This window comes from Arachis ipaensis, chromosome B3, assembly GCF_059453495.1.
Source record: "Arachis ipaensis isolate K30076 ecotype BB chromosome B3, ASM5945349v1, whole genome shotgun sequence".
Lineage (NCBI taxonomy): Eukaryota > Viridiplantae > Streptophyta > Magnoliopsida > Fabales > Fabaceae > Arachis > Arachis ipaensis.
Genome location: NC_142438.1, coordinates 115267850 through 115274862, shown reverse-complemented (window position 1 = coordinate 115274862; position 7013 = coordinate 115267850). Strand labels below are relative to the sequence as shown.

Below are 7013 nucleotides of genomic sequence, written 5' to 3'. Positions count from 1 at the left end.
CATAGTTTTTACTATGATTTAGTTAGTTTTTAGTATATTTTTATTAGTTTTTAAATAAAAATCACATTTTTGGACTTTACTATGAGTTTGTGTATTTTTCTGTGATTTTAGGTATCTTCTGGCTGAAATTGAGGGACTTGAGCAAAAATCAGATTCAGAGGTTGAAGAAGGACTGTAGATGCTGTTGGATTCTGACCTCCCTGCACTCAAAGTGGATTTTCTGGAGCTACAGGAGTCCAAATGGCACGCTCTCAATTGCGTTGGAAAGTAGACATCCAGGACTTTCCAACAATATATAATAGTCCATACTTTGCCCGAGTTTAGAGGACGCAAACTGGCGTTCAACGCCAGCTCTCTGTCCTATTCTGGAGTTAAACGCCAGAAACAGGTTACAAACTGGAGTTTAACTCCAAGGAAGACCTCTACACGTGAAAGCTTCAATGCTCAGCCCAAGCACACTCCAAGTGGGCCCTGGAAGTGGATTTCTGCATCATTTACTCAATTCTGTAAACCCTAGTAACTAGTTTAGTATAACTAAGACTTTTTACTATTGTATTTTGAGTCGAATCTTTGGATTATCTTTTGATTCTGGGATCACGTTTTGGGGGCTGGCCATTCGGCCATGCCTGGACCTTGTTCTTATGTATTTTCAACGGTAGAGTTTCTACACACCATAGATTAAGGTGTGGAGCTCTGTTGTTCCTCATGAATTAATGTAAAGTACTATTGTTTTTCTATTCAATTCAAGCCTATTTCTTCTCTAAGATATCCATTCGCACACACGAACATGATGAATGTGATGATTATGTGACGCTCATCATCATTCTCACTTATGAACGCGTGCCTGACAAACACTTCCGTTCTACATGCAAACAAGTTTGAATGTGTATCTCTTATCCTTTTGATCGTGAGATCAGAGTCTTCGTGGTATAGGCTAGAATTATTGGCGGCCATTCTTGAGGTCTGAAAAGTCTAAACCTTGTCTGTGGTATTCCGAGTAGGATCTGGGAAGGGATGGCTGTGACGTGCTTCAAACTCGCGAGTGCTGGGCGTAGTGATAGACGCAAAAGGATTACTGAATCCTATTCCAGTATGATCGAGAACCGACAGATGAATAGCCGTGCTGTGACAGCGCATTTTGGACCATTTTCATTGAGAGGATGAGATGTAGCCATTGACGACGGTGATGCCCTACATAACGCTTGCCTTGGAAAGGAGTATGAAGGATTCGATGAAGACAATAGGAAAGCAGAGAATCAGAAGGAACAAAGCATCTCCATACGCTTATCTGAAATTCTCACCAATGAATTACATAAGTACCTCTATCCTATATTTTATTTATATTTTTACTATCAAATCACCATAACCATTTGAATCCGCCTGACTGAGATGTACAAGGTGACCATAGCTTGCTTCAAGCCGACAATCTCCGTGGGATCGACCCTTACTCACGTAAGGTTTATTACTTGGACGACCCAGTGCACTTGCTGGTTAGTTGTGCGAAGTTGTGACAAAGTGTGTGAATCACATTCCGAGCACCAAGTTTTTGGCGCCGTTGTTAAGGATCACAATTTTGTGCACCAAGTTTTTGGCGTCGTTGTCGGGGATTGTTCAAGTTTGAACAACTGACGGTTCATCTTGTTGCTCAGATTAGGTAATTTTATTTTAATTTTAAGTTTTTGTTTTTATTCTTTTTATTTTCAAAAATTATTAAAAAAATAAAAATAAAAAATAAATTATTCTATGGCTTCAGAATTTTTAAGAAGGAATTCTAGAGTTTCATGAAACATGTTGAAGCCTAGCTGGCTGTAAAGCCATGTCTAACACTTTTGGACCGAGGCTTCCACTCATCAGCACAAAAGCAAGTTGAATGAAGTATCAGCTGTTGTATGTCTGATTGGTATCTGCTAAAGCTTGGCAGGCCATTGGCCATGTCTAGTGTTTTGGACCGGAGCTTTCACTGAAAGCTTGGCTGGCTAGTGAGCCATGTCTAATTCCTGGACCGGAATTTTAGACTAACATTGCAAGATTCCTGGAATTTCTATTAAAAATTTTGGAATCCTTATTTTCCTTTTCAAAAGAATTTTCGAAAAAAATCCAAAAAATTAATAAAATTATAAGACCAAAAATAATTTGATGTTTCTTACTTGAATCTAGTGTCAAGTCATAAGTTTGGTGTCAATTTCATGTTTATCTCTTTCTTGCATTTTTCGAAAATTCATGAATTGCATTTTTCATGATCTCCAAGTTGTTCTTGGTAAGTCTTCTTGTTTGATCTTCATATTTTCTTGTTTTGTATCTTTTCTTGTTTCTCATATGCATTTTTGAATTATTAATGTCTCAACATTGAAATTTTCTAAGTTTGGTGTCTTGTATGTTTTTCTTTTCTTAAAAATTTTCAAAAATAAGTTCTTGGTGTTCATCTTGACATTCATAGTGTTCTTGCATGCATCATTTTTTTTTATCCAAAACTTTCATGCATTGAGTCTTTTTATTGTTTTTCTCTCTCATCATTAAAAATTCAAAAATAAAAAAATATCTTTCCCTTATTTCACTCATAAATTTCGAAAATTTGAGTTGACTTTTTCAAAACTTTTTAAAATTTAGTTGTTTCTTATGAGTCAAATCAAATTTTCAATTTAAAAATTCTATCTTTTTCAAATCCTTTTCAAAAAAATAAAATCTTTTTCATTTTTCTTTCATAATTTTCGAAAATTTCAAATTGATTTTCAAAAATCTTTTTCTTATTTTGTTTCATAACTTTAAAATCTTTACTAACAATTAATGTGATTAATTCAAAAATTTTAAGTTTGTTACTTGCCTAGTAAGAAAGGTTCAATCTTTAAATTTTAAAATCCTATCTTTTTGTTTCTTGTTAGTCAAGTAATCAACTTTAATTTTCAAAATCAGATCTTTTTAAATTTCTTTTTCAAATCTTTTTTTTTCAAATTAAGTTTCAATCACATCTTTTTCAAAATCAATTTCAAAATCTTTTCTAACTTCTTATCTTTTCAAAAATTAATTTTCAAATCTTTTTCAATTAACTACTTGACTTTTTGTTTGATTTTAAAAGTTTACTATTTCAATCATATCTTTTTCAAAACTACCTAACTAATTCTCTCTCTAATTTTCGAAAATCACCTTCCTCTTTTTCAAAATTCCTTTTTAATTAACTAATTATGTTTTATTTTAATTTTATTTCTTTTCTTATTTTCAAATTTTAACTTTAATTTTAAATTAAAAACAAAAATACTTTTATTTTAATTTATTTAATTTTCGAAATTCTCTCCCCCTCATCTCTTTCTATTTATTTATTTATCTAATAACACCCCTCTTTCACTCAAAAATTTGAATCCACTCCTCTCCCCTGTGTTTGGATTCTTATCTTTTTCTTTTGCTACTCTTCTCTTCTTATAGTTACATAAGGAATCTCTATACTGTGACATAGAAGATTCCATATTTTCTTTTGTTCTCTTCTTTTTCATATGAGCAGGAACAAGGATAAGAACATTCTTGTTGAAGCTAATCCGGAACCTGAAAGAACTCTGAAGAGGAAGCTAAGGGAAGCTAAAGCACAACTCTCTAGAGAAAATCTGACTGAAAATTTCGAAAAAGAAGGAGACATGGCTGAAAATAATAACAATGCAAGGAAGATGCTTGGTGACTTTACTGCACCAAATTCCAACTTACATGGAAGAAGCATCTCAATCCCTGCCATTGGAGCAAACAATTTTGAGCTTAAACCTCAATTAGTTTCTCTGATGCAACAGAATTGCAAGTTTCATGGACTTCCATTAGAAGATCCTTTTCAGTTCTTAACTGAACTCTTGCAAATCTGTGATACTGTTAAGACCAATGGGGTTGATCCCGAGGTCTATAGGCTCATGCTTTTCCCGTTTGCTATAAGAGACAGAGCTAGAATATGGTTGGACTCTCAACCTAAAGATAGCCTGAACTCTTGGGATAAGCTGGTCACGGCTTTCTTAGCCAAGTTCTTTCCTCCTCAAAAGCTTAGTAAGCTTAGAGTAGATGTTCAAACCTTCAGACAGAAGGATGGTGAATCCCTCTATGAAGCTTGGGAGAGATATAAGCAACTGATCAAAAAGTGTCCTTCTTACATGCTTTCAGAATGGACCATCCTGGATATATTCTATGATGGTCTGTCTGAGTTATCAAAGATGTTACTGGACCATTCTGCAGGTGGATCCATTCACCTAAAGAAAATGCCTGCAGAAGCTCAGGAACTCATTGACATGGTTGCAAATAACCAGTTCATGTACACTTCTGAGAGGAATCCTGTAAGTAATGGGATGCCTCAGAGGAATGGAGTTCTTGAAATTGATACGCTGAATGCCATATTGGCTCAGAATAAAGTATTGACTCAGCAAGTCAATATGATTTCTCAGAGACTGAATGGATTGCAAGCTGCATCCAATAGTACTCAAGAGGCATCTTCTGAAGAAGAAGCTTATGATCCTGAGAACTCTGCAATAGCAGAGGTGAATTACATGGGGAACCCTATGGGAATACCTATAATCCCTCATGGAGAAATCATCCAAATTTCTTATGGAAGGATCAACAAAAGCCTCAACAAGGCTTTAATAATGGTGGAAGAAACAGGTTTAGCAATAGTAAGCCCTTTCCATCATCCACTCAGCAACAGACAGAGAATTCTGAGTAGAATCCATATAGCTTAGTAAATATAGTCTCTGATCTATCTAAGGCCACTCTAAGTTTCATGAATGAAACAAGGTCCTCCATTAGAAATTTGGAGGCACAAGTAGGCCAGCTGAGTAAAAGGGTCACTGAAACTCCTCCCAGTACTGTCCCAAGAAATACAGAAGAAAATCCAAAAAGAGAGTGCAAGGCCATTACCTTACATGGTGTGGCCGAATCCAAAGAGGAGGGGGATGGCATGAATCCTAGTGAGGAAGACCTCCTGGGACGCTCAGTGACCAATAAGGAGTTTCCCTTTGAGGAACCAAAGGAATCTGAGGCTCATCTAGAGACCATAGAGATTCTATTGAACCTCCTTCTGCCCTTCATGAGCTCTGATGAGTATTCTTCTTCTGAAGAGAATGAAGACATTACTGAAGAGCAAGTTGCTAAGTACCTTGGTGCAATCATGAAGCTGAATGCCAAATTATTTAGTAATGAGACTTGGGAAGATAAACCTCCCTTGCTCACCAATAAACTAAATGCATTGGATAGGCAGAAATTACCTCAAAAAAAATAGGATCCTGGTAAATTCCTAATTCCCTGTAACATAGGCACCATGACCTTTGAGAAGGCTCTGTGTGACCTGGAGTCAGGAATAAACTTAATGCCACTCTCTGTAATGGAGAAACTTGGGATCTTTGAGGTGCAAGCTGCCAGAATCTCATTAGAGATGGCAGACAACTCAAGAAAATAGGCTTATGGACAAGTAGAGGACGTGTTAGTGAAGGTTGAAAGCCTTTACATCCCTACTGATTTCATAATCCTAGACACTGGGAAGGATAAGGATGAATCCATCATCCTTAGAAGACCCTTCCTAGCCACAGCAAAAGCTGTGATTGATATGGACAGAGGAGAGTTGATCCTTCAACTGAATGAGGACAACCTTATGTTTAAAACTCAAGGATCTCCTTCTGTAACCATGGAGAGGAAGCATGAAAAGCTTCTTTCACTGCAGAGTCAACCAAAGCCCCCACAGTCAAACTCTAAGTTTGGTGTTGGGAGGCCACAACCAAACTCTAAGTTTGGTGTTGAACCCCCACATTCAAACTCTAAGTTTGGTGTTGGGAGGTCCTAACAATGCTCTGAACATCTGTGAGGCTCCATGAGAGCTCACTGTCAAGCTATTGACATTAAATAAGCGCTTGTTGGGAGACAACCCAATGTTATTTAATTATATCTATTTTATTTTTTATTTCTATTTCATGTTTTATTAGGTTGATGATCATGTGGAGTCACAAAAACTACAAAAAAATCAAAAATAAAATGAAAAATAGCATAAAAAAAATAGCACACCCTTGAAGAGGAGCATTCTGGCATTTAAACGCCAGAAACAAGCACCAAGTTGGCGTTTAACGCCAGAAACAAGTATCTACCTGGCGTTAAACGCCAGAAACATGCTACTTTTGGGCGTTTAATGCCAAAAACAGGCAGCAGTCTGGCGTTAAACGCCAGGATTACACAGCAAGGGCATTTTACATGCCTAATTGGAGCAGAAATGTTAAATCCTTGACCCCACTGGATCTGTGGATCCCATAGGATCTCCACATTTTCTTCTCTCCTCTTCACACCTTTTCATAACTCTCTTCCCCAAATACCCCTCACCAATCACCTCAATCACTCTTCCCCATCACCTCTTCACCACTCACATCCATCCCCTCTTCCCCATAAACCCCACCTACCTCCAAAATTCAAACTCTTTCCCTCCCAAACCTAACCCTAATGGCCGAACCCTAAACCTCCCCCACCCCTATATAAACCCCTCATTCCTTCATTTTCATACAGCACAACCCTTTCTTCTTACCCTTGGCCGAATACACACCTCTCTCCCTCTCCTCCATTCTTTTTCTTCTTCTCCTTCTTTCTTTCTTCTTTTGCTCGGGGACGAGCAAATATTTTAAGTTTGGTGTGGTAAAAAGCATTGCTTTTTGTTTTTCCATAACCATCAATGGCACCTAAGGCCAGAGAATCCTTAAGAAAGAGGAAAGAGAAGCCAATTGCTTCCACCTCTGAGTCATGGGAGATGGAGAAATTCATCTCAAAGGTCCATCAAGACCACTTCTATGAAGTTGTGGCCAAGAAGAAAGTGATCCCTGAGGTTCCTTTCAAGCTCAAAAAGAATGAGTATCCGGAGATCCGACTTGAGATCCAAAGAAGAGGTTGGGAAGTTCTCACCAACCCCATTCAACAGGTCGAGATCTTAATGGTTCAAGAGTTCTATGCAAATGTATGGATCACTAGAAACCATGATCAAAGTGTGAATCTGAATCCAAAGCATTGGCTCACCATGGTTCAGG

The 7013-nt window shown here is 37.3% G+C and overlaps 1 non-coding gene across 1 annotated transcript; it reads right to left on the bottom strand.

Annotated features, from left to right (window-relative positions):
• Positions 1 to 4016: 4016 nt before the first annotated feature.
• Positions 4017 to 4124, bottom strand: LOC148572132 (small nucleolar RNA R71). Its single transcript, XR_015880416.1, has one exon. It is a non-coding gene; the product is annotated as a small nucleolar RNA R71 (small nucleolar RNA).
• Positions 4125 to 7013: the final 2889 nt, after the last annotated feature.